Below are 22,015 nucleotides of genomic sequence, written 5' to 3'. Positions count from 1 at the left end.
CAGACATGAAGGTTCATCACTGGAGAAGTCACGCAGCGCCGTCGAACGACATTTCGGTTAAATTTCGGCTGTTGGCCATCTCTCCCGACTTTACCCTATTCTATTTTTCAAAAAACAGAGTTGATACACATTGAAACTAACGAGATGTACTTGCATTAAGACCAAAATAGATCTATTGAACCCAATATCCATTAGAAAATTCATTCTGAAGCTCCCCACAGGTGATAACACCATTCATCTAGTTCTCTATAATACCTAGCAAGAGTTGATGACCCAAATCCTCTCATTCGGTTCAGACCAGCTGACCTCCTTGATTATTTAATCCAAAGAGTCGACTGCGACGATCTACTCTAGATCAGATTTAAGTAATTGGCTCATTCATCAAAGCTCTTTTTTTTTTTGTTAACCGATTTACACAAAAGCAATTTCGTAAAAAAAGAAACAGGGTAAACTTTCATACCGCCGGTTATATCTTCCTTCTTCCGACTATAAATAAATAAAATAATAACTCTCAACTCTCTGCTTCGAGAGGGAATATAATTGTACATTTTGGGCACGTCTTACAATTTACGTTCGCTTCAGTTTCTTTACGATACTGGGTGCTTACATTGAAAATATGCGTCGCTAAGCAAGTGCATAAATCACGTCCTATACCTTTACTGTAACTTAAGTACAGAGTTTTAAGGCTATCCTCCGTAACCTTAGGTGAATCGTTAAAAATTTCTAAAAAGAAAAAAGTGTACGAATGGAGGAACTATTTTTTTTTTTTATAATACTTACTCTACTAGAAAGATCCTGCGGTTTTTAAAATTTTGACTTTTCGCGGAAATATTCATTTTGGGGTCCGTGAGGATGAAAGAGTTAATTTTAGAAATTTGTTTGTGTTGAAATCGTTTAATTTTGATATTTCAAATCGATGCATGGATCTCAGTAATAAGCTTTTGAATAAAACCGCATCATTCGATAAAGTGCTCTTTTACCAAATCGATTTTCAAGTTTTTTGAAATTTTGTCGAAAAAGGGCTTAAAGAATTACTTTAAGATTCATATGCTAGTGGCAAATTTTTAGGTCTTCAAAATTTTATAATTTTTTTTCAGTTATTTATTTATTTTGAACTGTAATCTATGTACAACAACAAGCAAAAGAGATGAGGGTAAGGAAATGGAGCAAATACACGTGCACGCACATGCATGTGCGCCAAGAGGCGTGAGTAGAGTAAACGACGACCATTCAGTGATGGAAGCCGTTAGTTCGCCAGATTGGCAAGCTTACGCAGCAACTATCCTAGGAGATCCGGCGTTATGTGTTGAGATGGTCGCGTGGCCAACGCCGCTTTAGTCTACGGTTTGTTCTGGTGGACGTGTTGTTGATCTCAGGGTTGTAATGGCTGAGTAGATTTGAGTGGAGTTTTGTGTAGCGAGATTGGGCTATTTCAGAGACGAGAGGAATATTTAGATCAGAATGAATTGTGTGATTGGAGACGTAGAAGGGTGCGTTAACTCTTAGAATTTTAGACTGTAAGGTTTGAAGTCGGTTATTGTTCGATCTTTTAGCGAATCCTTAGAGTTGTATTCCGTAAATTTTATTTAAAATATTTTCTTAGAAAAATTATTTTTTTTAATGAGAACAACACAGGATCATAGAACTTACTGCTGTGACAATAAGGGAAATTAAAAGGAATTAGCAGTGATTTGGTCACCACAGCATGCCTGTTAGATTACGTAATACAGACCGGTTTTAGACTTGCATCCTTCTACAGGTACTGAATCATCAGGTTTGTAAAAAGAATTTGTTCTTCCCCTTCTGTTTTCTCCTGCAGTGACATATTCCGTAACCGGTCATAATTACAATAAAAGAGGACATGGGGATGGAATCACTGATATTACCCAGGTCTAACAAAATCTTAAAGAAACACATTAAGTTCGATAAAAAAACTTTTTAAATTCGATAGTCACTCTATTATTTATTGTACATAAAACTATATATCTAAAACAAATCGTTCCATTTAACGGCAGTATCCCTTCCCAAAGAAAGGGCGGTATATGAACCCAGTTTTATAAGGTTACTAAACAAAAGGTCATTGTAGCCCTGATGACTGTCCCAGTCCCCATTACGAACTAACATTATAGCAAAGGTCATCCACTGGAAGACATCGAACTTACAGACCAAATCTTTATTGCTATATTATAAAATTGATCGAGATATCTTCTTGTCTCCTTTCTATAATATTAGATGATCGAATGGGAAATTGGAATTTTCTTCATGGTAGTGTACGAGTATGTGATTTATTGAGAGGGTTCTACCCTTAGAGCTAGCAATATATGAAGTATTCTGTATAAAGAAAAAAAGTAGATTTTTAACTTCAATGGTTTTTAAAAGGGAAGAGATTAGCCCAGTGGTCAGAGCAATGGTTTCTGATGCGGAGTATCCAGTGGGTTCGTGCTCTGGTGCGGAGCTTCTTGCAGCTTATTGTACGGTGATAGATAGTGCTGTTTGTAGAGAGAGAACAGTGTCCGCTGGAACTTACAGGCGCTTTAGATATCAGATGTTGTTGCGCCCTTAAACAAATCGAAGAACAAAGTTGATAAATTTTCATTCGACCAAAATGAATTGAATGAATTTGAAATCACTTCCTCCATTTCTAACAAATTACTTGCTCTACTAACTCTTACCAGGCCTGACAATAGTCGCTACGGAGTGATCTCCCCATCCTCCGACAATTCCAAGTGACTCTCTGCTTCTTTTAGCGTATTAATAGAATTTAAAGCAATATGGAGTACCTTCTTATTAAATTATACAGAAAATTGTACGAAATTACCATTGGTTGAAAACGAAACAAGAATTCAATTAAATACTTTCAAATTTTAAAAGATTCGTTCTTTAATTAAGGATTTAATAAAAATGAAGAAAAAAAGATTTATCAACCGTTTGTTAATTGAGTTTTGGTGTTAATTTTAGTGGTCAGTGTTGCTGATGTTATTGTACTAGAAATGAGGCACAAACCAATTCCGTTGTCATCATCACAAAATGTTGTCACTTGTTTTAAATTGTGTTGTTATGTTTTTGTTATGTTGTGGGCGTTTTGTAACCACAGACAAATACATGCACACCATGAGACTGTTGTGTACAATCCAGGGCATTATACAGTTGAACGCTTCTTGTACCACGTGATGAGATTTTAATGCAACTGTCGGTCTGCCTGTGCCCTCCACAACCCCTTTAGGTTTCACACACTAAATAACTTCCAGCACTGTGTTCGCTTGTCCGCCTCCACATGCCAGAACAGATTCTCCGACGTATGTTACTTCGTTCACACACTGGCTCCATCCTGGTTGGGCTGGCTTTTTCATATATCCATCCTAAAAAAAGCGCTCGCTACTAAAACTTTTCCCTTCATACACAATTGTTTTCGTAAATACAGTTCAGTGTTAGTATAGAATATTATTCACATATATATGAAGTTGTCAATCATTCGCACACAGTATCATGGGTTTTCTATGTCTATTATTAAATGGTTGACACTGATGGCTGACATTTTTTGGTTTTCTCTCTAACTCAAAAAGAAAAGTCGGAAGAAGATACTGCACGACCTTCTCCTAATCATAATTGAATTTTCTTCAAACTAAAAAGAATTTACTAAAATAATTTACTTTAATTTAAAAAATAATTTGGTTTCAATATTGTCCATTTTCAAGGCAACATTTACAAAAATTTGCAGTGAATTGGAAAATGAGCCAATCTATTACAAAAAAAAAAGTAAAAATAATTTACAAAAAAGAAAATCGCTAAAAAGTACAAAAATCTAATCAATGAAATGCACTTCGGGTCAACAGTTTTCAAAAATTGGAAATTTAGGAATTTAATCCTTATTTTATTTATTTGTTTTTTCACTTTATTAGCCATATTTACAACTACAACTAATGTTTACAACTACAACAAATGATCTTTATTAATATTTAATTTTAGTAAGTTCTTATATTAAACTGAAATTTGGGATTTTAGAGAAAAACCCAGACGTGTCATTTATCAATTTTTCCGAGAAACTGTTATCAAGAATTATTATCGTTACCAATATTTGAATTTTAAAAAAAATTAGTAGAGTTAATAACTTCTATTTCACGTAGGAAAAGGGATTAGCTGAGTGGTTAGCGAATACTGGATTCCAACGCAGAGATCGTGGGTTCGAATCCAGCTGCTGGCCTTTAGATTTTTTCTTTCTAGGTGCATCTTATATTTTTCATTACTTCAAGTTCAAATCCTCGACCCATACTACATCTCGTCCCCCTGATTTGTATATTCCCTTACATTGTACTTCATCTTTTGATAAATTTTTCTTAATTCGCACTACCTCTTTCCGGAACTTCTTACCTTCATCTGTCCGCCATGCTCCTACCCTTTCCATCTTTAAATCCCTTCTGTTCAATTATCTCCTTTCTACTCAGCTTCCTCAGGAATAATAATTGAATGCATTTACTTATTTTAATTCTTATATTTGTAAATTCTTGCCTATTTTTGTATATAATATCTAAAATCAGCAGGCCAAACCAATATAGGGCCTCCAATTGTACATGTATTTATTCTTAGGGGACAATAGTCCCAGGATAATAAATTTATTTTCATTAATTTCATTCATCTTACAGCTCACTTTCCTGGTGATGGATGCTGTTGTCAGTAACGAGAGAAAACCGTCCGTAGGCCGGCAGTACGCTGAAAAAAGCTCCGGGACTCCAACTTACATGTTGACGGCGCCTTAAATACAAAAACTATTTTATGTAGTAAATATGTGGTCATTTATTTTGTTTGGATTTTTAACGGTTGTCTTTGATTTGCATTGAAGTTAAAAAGCTAGCTAAAATTTGTAAACTGAAATTCAGTTATACAAACAAACTATCTCTCGCTTTAAATTCAAATAAGCGTTCCTAACTTTTAGTATAAGTACCGACCCGACTTCAATGAATATAAAAAAAAGTAAAATTTATTTCGTGTAAAACAAGAGTCCTGTAGGCGTCACTCTTTTACGTCACAATTTAAAAAAAAAAAAATTAGTTACAAAGTAACTCATTTTCAGGTGATAACAGATTCTCTGAACATAAAAGTAATCATAACTTTCAGGTGGTATTTTGAATGAAAAACGCACAACAACTCGTCATATTTTTCATAATAACGCAACACTTGAGCAAAAATTGTGTAACTTAACTTGCAACTGGCTTTGACTAGTAATTCGGTAAAAACTATTTGACTGGCAGGCATTAGTCACTGTTCTTCTTGACTTGTAATGCGATACTTGTAAGGCGATACCCAAAGCGATATTAAGTTTAGCGTAAAATGCACTGCCTTTTATAAAAAATATTGTTGTACTGGGTTCGATTCCCGGTCTTAGGCCTTGGATTTTATTTAATGATTAATAAAAGACATTTACAGTACAGTATGTTTGCTAGTCGCCTCCGTCCACGACACCTAATTGGTAGTTGGACCTGAAAAAATAGGCGATTACTTTACTTTATAGAAAATATAGACGCCTTCTTAAATTGTATGAAGGAACTTGCTCGGTCATTTTGAGAATCTGCAAAAAAGGTTAAGAGTTCTCTGGTTAGGTCAACAATCTGACTTGTATCTGACCGGAATGACATTGATTCCGTCGTAGTAATATTGCTTTTTATTGGCTAGCGTTGTTCAGCTACAGCCTAAGTAACTAGTTACTGCTGTCCACTGAAGCTGCTACAAATCTATCTATCCTCCAGGCTGAAACATTCAAGAAGTAATTATCAAAGAGAAAATTATCACCATTACTATAAAAAAAAATAATTAAAAAAAAAATGTAAAAAAAATAAAATAACAGTCTGCGTTATTATAATCTGTAATCAACACGATCAACTTTAAATCATGTTGTTTACAAATGATATTTAATTTACTAGCCCTGAGATAGCAATAAATCAGGGCTTATAAAAATAACAAGGGATCTTTTAGCCCTTCAGCTGTTCTGTCTGTAAACAGCTTTCTGATAAGAATAGGTGAGTCATTTTCCCCTCACAACTAACAATATTTCTTCCGTACGAAATTTAACAAAAATATAATCTTTTTTGAAATCGGATTAGGGTCACTTTACTTCTAATTAAACATAAACATCTCTGTGTTTAACTTGAAAAAAATCTGGTAAATACCAAAATGTGTGTGGGGGTACTTATTTAGAAATCTATTGGTATCGCCCTCAGGAAAAGAAATATTTCCTTAAATATCCTTAAACGTCCAAGTGCGCACGCATCTAAAAGTTACTAAAGTAAACAATATTAGATTAAAAATTAAATTGTAATAATTACGCAATAATTAAACCGATTAAGCAATAAATATTAGGATGTTTCAAAAAATGATGACTTTTAAATTTTAAAGAGCGCCGGGCGGAAAATCAAAGTTCATTTAAAAACAAAAAGTTTCGTCCGTATTAGAGCCAAATCGATTAATATTTAGAGGTTGCTAACAATTGATAGTAAATCAATTTCAAATTATAACAATAAATGCAAAATATTCCCTAATTCAGAAGTTTTAGTAACAAAAATTCTTTGTTTTTTGAACTCTGTACGAAACGAAAAATGAATTGATTTTAATGTTAATTAATCGAAATATTTATAAAATTTATATTTTTCTTAATATATATATTTTTTTTAAATACCAAAAAAATGGCCATTACTGATTCCAACTGCATTGTCTTTATAGCAAATTATATTTAAATAAACTTTGTACAATTAATGTTTTGCTAATAATTTGAAAAGATACAAAACATTTAATGAGGATTTTTTATTATAAAAAAAAGCAAAACAAAAATGTTTTGATCGATGGTAGCGACCTCTAAATATTAATCGATTTTGCTCTAATACGGAGGAAACTTTTTGTTTTTAAATGAACTTTGATTTTCCGCCCGGCGCTCTTTAAAATTTAAAAGTCATCATTTTTTGAAACACCCCAATAAACATATATTATTGTTATTAAAAATTGCAATATTTTGCTTCATGACAAAACTTCATTATTTAACCAATGTTTTTGTTTTTGTGGTTCTCTACCGCAAGAAGAACATTTTATAATTTTATTTTCTTATGTGTCAGAAGCTTGCCTTTTCAATTGCGGCATTTGCAATCTGTTCTTGCATTACTCATTTTAATTTTAATGCAAATTAGCCTTTTTATAAGTCTGGCAAATTTATTAGTTAGTGTAGAAAAAATTATCAATTAGCTATAACCGTTTGTTAATAAATAATTTTTTTAAGAGTTTTAAAGAAAGCATATTGTTCAATCCAACCACGTCAACTTTATCGCGGCTGGCTAAGAGTACGTTCACAACGGAGCTGTGAGCATAGATGATAGCGGAGATGATAGCAGTGATGCATCAGCGCTTATAGAATAACCTAGTACATTCTTATGTGAGCGTGCACAACGAAGCTTCGACTAGTGACTCATACTCGCTGCTATAAACGAGCATAGATGATAGAATTGAATTTTTCATTTTTCTGCTAGCTGAACTCCAGTATCGGAGCTTCAAAATGGAGGTAGAAAAATTATTTAGTGCTGTCTTTACTCATTATTATTTTATTATTTACTTTTAAACAATATTTTGTTTTTTAAATCGTGCTTACATTTATTTTCATGTGTATTTATTTGTTTTTTTTTCTCAATAAAACCATTACTTATCTAAGAGTAATCACTAGTTTTTCTTCTGTGGTTATAGGATTTCCATGACAATTTTTCCAAAGTTTTCTTAATTTTGACCTTATTTTTTCTAAAATATAGTCGAATGTGGGTGGACCCATTCTCACATATTCAAAAAAAAACGATCCGGATAATTTCTAAGTTCCTTTATATAAATAGTGAAATTCGCCCAAAGTACTTCGTTTTTTATTTATGGTATGTACATGATATTTTCTAAAGCGTTTTTTCTTTAAAATATACCTTTTTGTTGCTGGTGAACATAAAAACTCTTCTTCACTACTCGACATGTTGCATGTATCACAGCTCTGTTGTGCACACTAATCAGCGATTATATTTTACTCTATCAGTTATCATCTCGGCTATCATCTATACTCACAGCTCCGTTGTAAACGTACCCTAAGAAATAGTTACGCTGAGGTTTAGATTTCATGTACGAGGGTCGTTTGAAAATCCGAGTAAAGTCAGAGAGATAGCACCACTGGCGCGTATCGAGGTTATGTTTAGTTAGTAGCATCTCTTGGAAGAACACACACCAAGTTTCAGCTAGATCGGTCTATTTCTTTGTGTTTGGCATTCGTTTGAATCGAGGAAGTCGAGTGATTTTCAAAAAATGGACGAAAAAGAATTTCGTGAGTTGATTAAACACTACTTTATAAAAAGCAAAACGCCTCAGGAGACTAAAGAGAAGCTTGATAAACATTATGGTGACTCTGCACCTTCGATTAGAAGAGTTTATAAGTGGTTTCAAAATTTTCGGAGTGGCCATATGGGCACAAGTGACGCTGAACGTTCTGGACGCCCTGTTGAGGTTACTACTCCAGAAATCATTGATAAAATCCATGATATGGTGATGGATGACAGAAGAGTGAAGGTGCGTGAGATAGCTAGTGCTGTGGGCATCTCGAATGAACGGGTACATAATATTTTGCATCAACATTTGGACATGACAAAGCTATCAGCAAGATGGGTGCCGCGATTGCTCACGCTTGACCAAAAACGAAATCGTGTGAAGTGTTGCAAGGACGGTTTGCAGCTGTTCCAGAAGAATCCGCAGGACTTTAAGTGTCGTTTCGTCACTGTGGATGAAACATGGATACATCACTACACTCCTGAGACCAAAGAACAATCTAAACAATGGGTTACCAAGGGGGAATCTGCGCCAAAAAAAGCGAAGACCGTTCCTTCGGCCAGAAAGATTATGGCGACTGTCTTTTGGGATTCGCAAGGAATAACCTCATCGACTATCTGGAAAAGGGTAAAACTATTACAGGTGCATATTATTCATCGTTATTGGACCGTTTGAAAACCGAGCTGCAAGAAAAACGCCCACGATTGGCCCACAAAAAAGTCCTTTTCCATCACGACAACGCACCAGCTCACACCTCAGCAGTTGTGGTCGCAAAATTAATGGAAATAGGGTTCCAACTCGTTTCACATTCCCCCTATTCTCCAGACTTGGCTCCCTCGGACTACTATTTGTTCCCCAATATGAAGAAATGGCTGGCGGGAAAAAGATTTTATTCAAACGAGGAGGTGATTGCAGAAACGAATAGCTATTTTTCAGACTTGGACAAATCCTATTATTCGGAAGGGATCAACAAACTAGAGCAGCGTTGGACGAAGTGTATAAGCCTTAAAGGAGACTATGACGAAGTGTATTTTTGCACGGACTTTTCAAACGACCCTCGTACATCTTAAATAAAATAACATTTAAATTAGTTTAAAAAGAATCTTACACTGAACAGAAGCTTATGCAAGTTTTTATCTTCCAGCGTAGAAGTCTAAGGGTACGTTCACAACGGAGCTGTGACATAGATGATAGCGGAGATGATAGCAGTGATGCATCAGCGCTTATAGAATAACCTAGTACATTCTTATGTGAGCGTGCACAACGAAGCTTCGACTAGTGACTCATACTCGCTGCTATAAACGAGCATAGATGATAGAATTGAATTTTTCATTTTTCTGCTAGCTGAACTCCAATATCGGAGCTTCAAAATGGACGTCGAAAAATTATTAAGTACTGTTTTTACTCATTATTTTTTATTATTTACTTTTAAACAATATTTTGTTTTTTAAATCGTTCTTACATTTATTTTCATGGGTATTTATTTGTTTTTTTTTTCAATAAAATCATTACTAACCTAAGAGTAATCACTAGTTTTTCTTCTATGGTTATAGGATTTCCATGACAATTTTTCCAAAGTTTTCTTAATTTTGACCTTATTTTTTCTAAAATATAGTCGAATGTGGGTGGACCCATCCTCACATATTCAAAAAAAACGATCCGGATAATTTCTAAGTTCCTTATATAAATAGTGAAATTCGCCCAAAGTACTTCGTTTTTTACTTATGGTATGTACATGATATTTTCTAAAGCGTTTTTTCTTTAAAATATACCTTTTTGTTGCTGCTGAACATAAAAACTCTTCTTCACTACTCGACATGTTGCATGTATCACAGCTCCGTTGTGCACACTAATCAGCGATTATATTTTACTCTATCAGTTATCATCTCTGCTATCATCTATACTCACAGCTCCGTTGTAAACGTACCCTAACTTGTAAATTTCCGATCAAAGGGGAGGATATTAACGCAAGCCTACTCAAGTTTTTGTTACTTCTAAAGAAATATTTAATTTAATTTTTGGTTCACATCCGTCAGCATTTAGCAGGAAGTTAATGAAATAAACCTTGAAAAACAAAGCGGAAATTAGTTGAGAAGGCTGAGGGGAATTAAGGTTGGAAGTTGAAGTATGTAAAATATAAAAATAAATCTGAAACTTATTTCAAAGCGTAGTTATCTGTAACGGAAGAAACAGAAAAAATAAAAGTTAATATTCAAGCAAAAATGCAGTATTATCAATTTAGTCAAGAAATTTACTGCGAACTCAAAATTACTTGAGTAATTTTGTATGTACCATTTCCACAATTTCTACATCTGTAAAATCTGTAACAAATTCAAGTATTATACTTAAATTTATGTTGCATGAATATTAAATATTTTGTATAATAACTAAATATTGTTGGAAGGGTTATAAACCAAAATAGAGCACGCTGTGAAGGTGGTATCAAGCAAATTAGAACATAGTAGAGTAAAGCAGGTTTTACAAGGGAATTGGAGTAAGACGCGCCAGAATTGGTGCTAAGCACCGCCAAGTCAGAGCGGATAAGGGCGCCACGCCAAGGAGTATTGCTATATTACAAGTTGGAAGACCACGCCGGCGGTTGGTTTAATTAAGCACCAAAATGCTGTTGCCTTCTGAATATTAACATTCTCATAGTACGGTTAGCGGTGGTTACTACAGCTCGCTGGCGCTGTTTTTATCCTTAATGTTGCTCCTTGGATAAACATACTTTAAATTTAGTACACCATGTCAGCCATTTCCTTTCTGTCGTTATCTCTTTGGTTACAAGTTTAATATTAACAACATGTCCTCTCTGCGGTTGTGCTGTTTTGTTGTTGATTGGTGGCTGAAAAATTTCTTTTTTTCTGTACACATTTTAATTTTCCCTACCAGCAGCATTTGAAGGAATTAATTACCTAACCACTTGTTCTGTAAGCTGTTTAGGAAACCTCAACACTATACACACATTTGATTACCTTTTATTAAGATTTTTAGTCTTTTTTGTTTTCATTTAATCAAAAATCTTTACTCTCACATAAATTTGGTAAAATTAGAAGTTTAGCTACCACTTTGAGCTTTGCCTAATAGATCGTATTCGTTTTTAATTAACGTGATTAGCGTACATGGTTTCAGTTCGTTAACCACTAACCAAAATTCCAGTCCTATTTATTTTTTATTTTTTCTTTATTTATTTAGTAATTTACGATCTGGTTTTTATTACATTCAGCAATTAAATGGTGGTAAAGAACAGGAGGAGAGAAACTACCGAGCGGTACTCTCTAAAGAATATCGATGTTGACGATGATCTTCAGTTCTCAAGGAAGTCTGGCGATCCAGACGGTGGATTGTTAGGAATAACAGTAGAGGCGAGAGGATGTACAAGAGGATTAGAGCAATTAGAGAGAGCACTATGGAGCGCTTACGATATTTCTTCTTGGTAAGTTGTTTTTATGAAGGGGAATGTTGAGGTCGTTGTGAAGAGTGAGGTTAGTCACCGTAGAAAGGAGCGTCAACTATCTGTCGAAGTAGTTTTGATTGAAATGTTTGTACAGTCCGTATGTTTGTAGGTTTGGCTGAACCCCACAGCTCTAGTCCGTAAGTCCACATAGGTTTGAGGATAGTGTTGTATATTAAGCGTTTGGAGTTCTAAGGGCAATTTGGAGATTCGTCCAAATAGTCTGTAAAGCAGTTTTGCACGTTTCGTCATTGCTTGTGTGAGAGTTCTGAATAAGGCGATTTCTAAAAAGCTGGCGAAGCGAAGGATGTTTCGATTTGTTTCAAGTACGAACAACTGTAGTTGGTTTCAAGTACGAACAACTGAAGTTGGTTTCAAGTACGAACAACTGAAGTTGGTTTCAAGTACGAACAACTGTAGTTGGTTTCAAGTACAAACAACTGTAGTTGGCAATCTCACAAAAAAATAAAATAAAATAGAGATATTAGTAAATCTTAAAAGTTTCACATAAGGGACCATATGAATTTTCATGATTCCTTCGATTCGCTGCAAAGAGTGGTCAGCTAGACGAGGTTCTTTTGATGTATTTGCCGAGAGCAAGTTCTGGATTGCCATATTTTTAGCCATGAATTTTGAATAATTTATTGTTTCGCCATGAAAAACATAGAGAACCCTAGCCACAAAAAAAAAAAATAAGACATGTGATACGAACATCATAAAGAAAAATGACAAAGCACGATGTTAGAATAAAATAGAATGTGTAAGAAAAACACTAAAGCGCAAGTAATAGAAAAAAAGAATGCATGGTGGAATAGAGATAGGAAATGGAAATATTCCGGATGCAATTCATATCCCCAGTTTTGTCTGTCTTCCGGCCATATGCGGATTTCCGGGGATGTTTGTAATGTTACTCGCTACCACCAAGAACTATTCTGGGCAGAGTGAGAGTTGAAGGTTAGATGTGGCCTGTACATAGAGAAAACACAAAAATACACACACTTTTACAAACAGAACACATGATAACCACAACTTACATAAGCTATAAAAAAAAAAAAAAAAAAACCTACGGTCCTAGCTATGGATATAAGAATAATGTGGATATACTAAGATATCGGAAGACTGGTAGGTTTGCTAAAGAAGAAGAAGGTATCAAAAGATTTGTAAACAGTGCGATAGAACTTCGTATTTCCGTTACAGACACACATACCGGAGCCATAAGTTAGGATTCATCGTTCGGAACGGCGTAAATCCGCCATATTCATCCTGTTTGGCTCCTCACTTGCTCTACAACCTTCTTATATCTCAATAAATATACTAAAAGGCTTGGAAATAGAAAAATGGTGAGCATAAATTTTTTCTCTGAACCGCAAAAAAATATTTCCATTTTTAATTAATTATAAATCATTTATGCTAAAGATTTTCTTGGTTGTTTATTCATAATTTCTTTGCACAAACATTTGGCAGAAATGCGCAAAAATGATTGTTACTTGTTAAGGATAAAGAAGAAAACGAAACCAGAGAGATTTATTATGCGAACTGCGTCAGAAGAATATCTCTTTAGTTCTCTTTGCTACTTTAGTGTTAACAGTTCAATTTAATGGTCATTTTGAAAAGAAAGAAACACAAATTCACCTTTTCTTTTCACTAAATTGCTCACAAAAACTTAAAATTTGCTCTTCAGTTCCAAATTGTTTGTTAAGCGAACTTAAACGTAATTCAGAAATGACGGTTTTGGTTTTTTCGAGCGTTGTTGATAGATGATTTTTTGGTGAATATCGAGGTGCGATCTTGAATAAAAACAACTTTTTTGCTTTATACCAACGTTTTGGTAATTTTTACTACCTTCTTCAGGGTATTATAAAAAAAAAGTTTGTGAAGTTCAATGTAGAGCTACGAGTATATCATCATAACTGTTGGTGATTAGTTATGATATTATACAGTATTTTTTGTGGCTAGGGTTCTCTATGTTTTTCATGACGATACAATAAATTATTCAAAATTCATGTTTAAATTTATGACACTTCAGAACTTGCTCTCGGCAAATACATCAAAAGAACCTCGTCTAGCTGACCACTCTTTGCAGCGAATCGAAGGAATCATGAAAATTCATGTGGTCCCTTATGAACTACAGTTGTTCGTACTTGAAACCAACTACAGTTGTTCGTACTTGAAACCAACTATAGTTGTTCGTACTTGAAACCAACTTCAGTTGTTCGTACTTGAAACCAACTTCAGTTGTTCGTACTTGAAACCAACTTCAGTTTTCGTACTTGAAACCAACTTCAGTTGTTCGTACTTGAAACCAACACAGTTGTTCGTACTTGAAACCAACTACAGTTGTTCGTACTTGAAACCAACTACAGTTGTTCGTACTTGAAACCAACTACAGTTGTTCGTACTTGAAACCAACTACAGTTGTTCGTACTTGAAACCAACTACAGTTGTTCGTACTTGAAACCAACTACAGTTGTTCGTACTTGAAACCAACTACAGTTGTTCGTACTTGAAACCAACTACAGTTGTTCGTACTTGAAACCAACTACAGTTGTTCGTACTTGAAACCAACTACAGTTGTTCGTACTTGAAACCAACTTCAGTTGTTCGTACTTGAAACCAACTTCAGTTGTTCATACTTAAAACAAATCGAAACACTCTGTCGCTTCGCCGGCTTCTTAGAAATCGCCTTATTCAGAACTCACACACAAGCAATGACGAAACGTGCGAAACTACTTTACAGACTACTTGGACGGCGCTCCCAATTGCCCTTAGAACTCAAACGTTTAACATACAACACTATCCTCAAACCTATGTGGACTTACGGACTAGAGCTGTGGGGTTCAGCCAAACCTACAAACATACGGACAGTACAAACATTTCAGTCGAAACTACTCCGACAGATAGTTGACGCTCCTTTCTATGTGACTAACCTCATTCAACATTCCCTACATAGACCAACTCATCAAGAAGAAATATCGTAAGCGCTCCATTCTGCTCTCTCTAATTGCTCTAATCCTCTTGTACAGTCTCTCGCCCCTCCTTTTATTGCTAACAATCCACGTCTGGATCGCCAGGGACCCCGGGACTCCCTTGAGAACTGAAGATCATCGTCAACATCGATGTCCTGTAGAGAATGCTACCGCTGGGTAGTTTCGGCTTTCGTCGTAAATTCAGAAACTTTTCATTTTGAAAAATAAAGTGTTACATTGAATAAAATACAGAATTATTCCTAAGGGAACTAAGTCACAAAAATCATAGCAGAGGTTGATGATGTGTAGTGTAAGTTTATCGCTTTATTTCTATTTATTTCAACTTTTTTTATATATTTAAGGCTCGTCAACATCTGAGGTTATGGGGAACCTGCAGTTTTTTTCAGTGCACTACCGGCCTCCAGTTAGTTTTCTATAGTTAAAGACAAAATTACTGTTTTGTCAGGACAGTGAGCTGTAAGAAACTCCTAGAAAGAGAAAATCTAAGGGACAGCAGCTGGATTCGAACCCAGGAGCTCCGCGTGGGAATCCAATATTCGCTAAACACTGAGCTAATCCCTTCCTTATTAACGCTAGTAATTCCAAAATCAACTTTGGTTATATTTTGTAACATTTACTGTTTTTTTTTTTATATTTTATTTAAGGCGCGTCAACATCTAAGGTTATTGGCGCCCGGAGCTTTTTTCAGTGCACTGCCGGCCTCCGGACAGTGTTCTCTCGTTACAGACAACACTGTCCATCACCGGACAGTGAGCTGTAAGAGGCTCCTAGGAAGAGAAAATCTAAGGGTCAGCAGCTGCATTCAAACCCGGGACCTCCGCGTGGGAGTCCAGTACGCTAACCTCATAGCTAATCCCTTCCCTACATTTACTGTTCTTTACACTTATTAAAGATATATTTTTTATACTGTGTATTAAACTATTGTGTGCTGCAGTTCATGATGAGAATGATAATATTCGTCTCTGTAAATGGTATGCTAAAGTTTTGGGCAAACTCTTTGTATAGGAGGATGGGAATACGAGGTACTTCGAAGATTAAGTTAATAAAAGGGTAGTGAATCTGCTCTTTTAATAGCAGTGAGAGGCTTTGCCAGCAGGGGCGTGTAATACAGGTCATATTATTTACATGGGCTTAATACCAGCAACTATAGCTTGGTCTCTTTCTAGAAGTACTAAGTGGGTAGGATGGTAAAGTAGATCTACGGAGTGGAGAGAGGCGAGTTGATATAGCAAGAAGTACTACCACACTAATGGTGAGCAAGAGTGCCACTAGCGGCAGTTCCACTGGCGGCACTGTGAAGAGGATGGTCTGGTTTGGAAGCTAGCACCCTCACCCCTTGTTTTCCTACGAAGTTCTGGAAGGGAGCGAAAGGAGACTAGGGGCACTAGTTTAATCTAAGTGATTTAACTGTGCAAAGGACAGAGCGAGTTGAGGGTTTGGTAAGAGAGTGAGCCCGATGCCTTTAATTTGGCTCCAGTAGTGCTTCGGACTAGATTTAAGGGTCGATCCACTGCAAGGTATATGGGTTTATATTAGCGACGGCAAGATGGGGTCCGTGGCTGTGGATGGCCGGGTGGTTAAGAAAGGAAAATTTATGTAAGTCTGGGTAACTATTGGTTGTGCAGGGATTTTAGGATTGTGTCCCGTGTTGGCACTGCCTCCGCAACCTGCAACTGTCTTCTACCACTTACTCTTAGTCGTTAAATGGCCATCCTTTTAAGAAGTCTTAAAGATCATCTATTCGGCTTTATATAAATTATCTTACATTGGTATTTGTTTTATCTTCTTAAAAAGTATCATTCTTATCTTACTTTTCGACCGCAAATATTAATTTTTTACTCCCAAATTTTATCAACTTATATCCTTATAATATTTGTATATATAGTCGTACTTACTCAAGTTAGAGTGCTGCGCTAACAGCTACTGAAACACTGATGTCACTTCCGCCTTTTGGTGGGAGTTGGAAAATTTGGCAATGAAAGCTTCTTACGGAATCAAACATGAAAGTTTCCGGTAAGGTAGACGATATGGACATTCGTCCATTTTTGACAAGATGATGTTTAAAATCCCTGCTGCAGATCTTTATTCTGATAAACGGTAAAAATATGTATTTTTTACCTTTCTTACATTGTTATATTTCTTTCTTCGTAAGACTAGTTCACTTTTGGTCCGTCAGGGAGATTACACAAAAATTATTTCAGATGGGAAGTGTAACTCTATTTTTACAAGCCGAGGCTTAAGTATGTTATTACTAGTTGTGCTTTAGATGAGCGGATTCGCAACACTCTGTTGATAGGTTTCACTTTCTGACAGATGTGACAATGCTCTTGGAGACTGGAGAAGTTGGCTGCTGTTAAAGATGGTCTGAGATTATGGGTAATAAAGAAATGGTCAGACTAACCAAAGCGGGGTACCTTAATCCCCTCTCATTGGTCTTGAACAGATATATAAATTCTCCGAGGTGTGGCAGCTGTTCTGCGACTTCAAAGATCTATTTTGATCTATTACTGGTGCTAGGCAAGTCTCTACAACGTCCCCTCCAGTCACAGAAATCGGCGAAAACCCAGTTCTGAAACGTTACCAAGAAGAATCTTACCTCCTCTAGCACCTGGTAGCTTCCCAGGAGTCTGTATCTTCTTTGGTGTATTGAAGTTTTCTCCAGCTTCACTTAGAATTTGTAGGTACTTTCTAAACCAACAATATCCTGAGAGGAAACCTGTGGAATTTATCGTTACTCAGGGTGAGGCATATCTCAGATCTCAGTGGTTATAAATTACCAATTAAAAGTACAGATTTCGGTTATTTCAGTTTAAAGAACGGATTTTTCACTTTTTTTTGGAAATTTCTACAAAATTGCTCCGAAGATTGTTGATAATCTCCATGCTTACCATAACATACACAGATTTGTAACTTATAATAGTTTTACAAGGAAAATGATCTTTTGGTTCAGGTTCTAGTGAAATACATATATTTCTTCTTGCAGAGTTATTTCAGTTTGATTTATAAACTAAAAATTGTAATAGGTTCGTTATCTACGGCTCTACCTAGACAGCCGTCTAACCTGGAACCCTCACACAAGACTTAAAAGACAAGAACTGGACAGACGTTACGGAACTACTAAGGAGACTCCTTGGACCGAAATCCTCCATGAACGTACAAAACAAACTTACACTTTACAAAACACTATTACGACCAATATGGACCTATGGAGCAGAATTGTGGGGCTCCGCCAAACCATCCAATATCCAACCTAACCAATCTTTCCAGTCTAAAGTCCTCCGCCGAATCGTTAACGCACCATTCTATGTCTCCAACCGCACCCTCCATCATGATCTCAATATTCCGTATGTAAATGAAGTTCAATCCACATCCGATTCCTGAAATTTCCACAGCAAACTCTCTGATCACCCAAATCCTCTGGCTCAATCACTATCCACATCGTCCCATCCTGACAATCCTCCACGTCGCTTAAAACGGCGTTGGCCATTATGACCTCATTGCCTCCTAAACCCCCAATAAGTTCCTAGAGAGTTCCACCGCTGGCTGGTTTCTCTCATCCTGTCATCCTGGTTGTGGTACTGAGCCAGCTCAGTGGCACAATCGAATGTTTATTAGTATTTCACTTTTGCTAAATGCATATTTTTGTAAAGTTGCAAATAAATAAATAAATAAAAAATTGTAATGAATTTAAAGTATCTCAAAAATTCTGAATTTGAAAACGCAGATCTAGTTACTAACTTGCACTACCCTTAATGACATTTTGTTCACCTTATACTCTGAAAATTGTGGTTTTTGAGTCAAAAGAAAAACTTTAAATTGATTTTTGCAAGTTATTACACGAATACTTGCAAACAATTTCATTTATGATTGATTATTTACTAGAATTCTGATTCATACCATAATTTTATTCCTAGAAAATGGAAAAATAAGGTTATGAAAACAAAAGTTTTGGACTAGTAAAGATAATTATCATTTTGATGAAAAATTATCTTCCAAACAAAATGGAGAAGAATTGGAAACTGTTGGAACAATATTTTCTTTTGGAAAAGTTCAGGAGACAAATTTAATTATTTAACTTCTTCGAAAACAAGTTTCCAGCGCGTCGCTAAGGCCGTCGAAGGAACTAATCATTGCTATTACTTAATTGAAAGGATAAATTTCAATCGAGGAAAATAACAAAAAGAAAAAAGTTTTGGAAATGAAAATGGAAAAGTCTGAGGAGAAAAACTATAATGAATTTCTTGTCTTTCTTAATCATTTTTTTTTCCTTTTTTTATTGGAACAATTATCATAATTACTGCTGCCTTGTTTTTGTCTTCTATGCGGACATTCAATGCAGATTTTGAAGCAGCCTTTTTTGTTTTCTGAGTACAATTGGTTAGTCCCTAGTTACAGTAAGCAACATTAAAATATTGCATGATTTTCCCTAAACAAATCTAATTTTTCCCAAAAGATGGGAAGCTGGCTAATTAGGGGTTTGGGCTGCCCTTAATTGGAAGGTAAACCGTTCTAAAATATATGATGAGGGCACTACATACATTGGTAGTTTCTTACCAGAACGCCATTTCCATTAATTGTACATCCATTTTAAATAGTTTTTCGATTGATCTAAAAAAGTAGTAAAATAATTCCCCATTTTATCAGGCGGGGCTTAACGTCTAGCTACTAATTAGGTATCGTGGACATGGAGGGAAGCTCATACTTGACTATAAACATTTTTTTCTAACAAATAAAAACTAGCTTCACTCGGGAATTGAACTAGGGATCTCCACCTTACAAAACCCGGTTCTCATCTTACAAAACCTGTTAGACCAAAACCCGTCACATCTAAAAGATCTATTGAAACTCCTTTAATTGTCAATATTTATTCTTAAATTGTGGTAAGGTGTATAGTGTACAAAATTTGAATTTGTTTATGTGTGTAGATGTACAGAGTATTCCGTTGGATTCGCCAAAACCCAAACAGCTGAAAAGCATTAACCAAATCGAAATATCGTATTATGCGTTTCGGTTCTCGGTGGTTTTTTGTTTTTTGGAATATTTTGTTCTATCTCGCAATTCATGCTCTAAAAACCACTCTTTGTGACGCAGAGGACCTTAAAACGGATATATTTCTGATGAAAAGTTAATATTGAAAAATTTTGCCTGATTGCAACATTTTTTTACCCTAGTGAGTGAAAGTAGAAGTGCAATGCTATAATCACTATTTTTATGCAAAAGTTCAGTCCAATAATTCATAATAAAAATGTGCAATTTTCCATAACGCTAAAATTATAAAATTTGCAATAATTTGTAAGAAATAAATTTGAAGTGTAAATTGCTATACTATTATAGCAAAAGTGGTATAATTGACATCTAAAAGTGAGAGAGAGGAAAAATGTAATATTCTAGAGTTGAGTGTCGGTTTATATAAAGTGTTTTGACCTAATTTTTAGCCAGCGAGAAGTGCTCCTCAGATACTGACACGATCCAGGTCAGAAATAATTACAAGAACTAATACAGCCGACCTCCTCTGGTCGTCGCATGATTAACCAACATAAAGTAACCTCTAATTCTTCTCTCTTTTTTCCGCTTGTAAGTGCTCCTCACGGTCCAGTTGGACTTTGTTGGCACCCTATAGACAACCAGCCTTCATCTAATTGTAAGCAAGCTTCGACGAGAGACTGATTATGTAGGGACCTATCATTTACTCTCAATAACTAAATGTTACTTCTTAATTAAATTACTCGGACATCTCTCCTTACCTCTAACCTCTCCTTACATTTCTTTTGATCAATTTCTAGTTCATTGATTTTTTTTTGAAAGTAAACTCCTATCAGGAACAAACTTGATACCGCAGTCCTTCACCAACCTCCCTTCCACCAGTATTTGTACTAGATTCCCATTTTTGTTGCGATATTTCTTGATATTTATTTGAAACATTCGGATTGTTTCCGTGAGCATTTTCTTCAACCAGATTTAGAATTGATATTCTCAGAAAACCAGTACCAGAATATGAAAAAGGCAAACATATAGGAATTGCATTTTTGGCTTTTCAAAAGATACTGTTCTTCTTTCTGACAAACCCAACAAGAATGTACTGTTACTAACAACTTTCTTCAATGATAGCAAAAAACATACGCTATGACTAGTAAAATTAGCAATTTTAACACTGCATTGCCAATTCGAAGTCAGTTAGACTCCAAAAAAAAAAAATAGGAATGGTCTCTGTTTCCCCACATCTCATAGCTATCCCAAAATGCTCTTACATATGCTATCCCCACTCTCTCACCATTTGGTAGTCACGAGCTAAAGACCATGGAATTCATAGTTTCTTTTTGCAGATTAGTTTACTTGAATCATAAGAGTCATTTTGACTCCAGATTGGCAATATAAATGGATTTTCTGTTATTAACTTGACTCCAGATTATTCATAGAAAGTATGGCACAAAAAAAAGCCTCTTTCTAGAATTAATTTCTGTCCGAATTGCAGCAGAAACTTGCAGCAAATTGGGTAATTTCTAGTGCTGCACGAGACCGAGACGAGGCGAGACTTTATGCAGTCTCGATCTCGGTCTTGGTCTCGGTCGCTCAAATCTCGGTCTCGGTCTCGGTCTCGTCGAGATATCTCAGTCTCGGTCTCGGTTTTTTTGAATTTTTGTTTAAGTATTAAAAGTGGTTTGCTATTAATAATCTTTTCAAAAAATGTTATTATTTTCTAATAATTATTTTAATTTATATATTGGTAATGAAAATGTGTGTAAAAGAAGACAACTACTTACACTTCAACGCATCATATGTTACTATTACTGTTATATATCTTTATAATTTCAAAAAGATGTTAAAAACGCGCCAAATGAAAGACCAAAATAACATATCTGCCTCCTATATCAAGTCGATTCGTGAAATAAAAAATACACCTCCCAACAAACTTCCCGTTCCATTAGTTATGGCTGTTGGTGAAGATAAAGAATCTGATGATTCACCTTTTGACGACGACGACGACTTCATCAATATTTTTGCACCATTTGCTCAAAAATTTAGCAAATATCACCGAAGCATGGAAGACAGAAATAATTAATTATACCAAATTAGACCAAGCACCAGTAGACGTTGACATTTTAGAATGGTGGAAAACACTTGAGAATTCCTTCAAAAATTTGTCTAGAATGGCGAAAGATATTTTTAGTATCTGTGCAACTTCAGTGCCATCGGAAAGATTATTTTCGTAAGCTGCGTTGATAATGACCAATAGAAGATCTTCTTTAAC

General features: G+C 35.4%; 1 long non-coding RNA gene across 2 annotated transcripts in view; it reads left to right on the top strand.

Moving 5' to 3' along the window:
• Positions 1 to 22,015, top strand: part of LOC141451049 (uncharacterized) — a 1,078,357-nt gene that overhangs the window by 1,037,951 nt on the left and 18,391 nt on the right. The window contains exon 6 of one of the 2 annotated variants that reach the window (XR_012456504.1): positions 4,641 to 6,509. The exons of the other annotated variant lie outside the window; for it this stretch is intronic. This is a non-coding gene — a long non-coding RNA (uncharacterized lncRNA). Of the gene's footprint in view, positions 1 to 4,640; positions 6,510 to 22,015 lie in introns of those variants that run through there. 2 annotated transcript variants of the gene reach the window in all.

The sequence above is a fragment of the Rhodnius prolixus genome, unplaced genomic scaffold (genome assembly GCF_049639745.1).
Source record: "Rhodnius prolixus isolate KJV_2025 unplaced genomic scaffold, Rpr scaffold_8, whole genome shotgun sequence".
NCBI lineage: Eukaryota > Metazoa > Arthropoda > Insecta > Hemiptera > Reduviidae > Rhodnius > Rhodnius prolixus.
The sequence above is the reverse complement of the archived record's forward strand: the minus strand, read 5'-3'. Positions and strand labels throughout refer to the sequence as shown.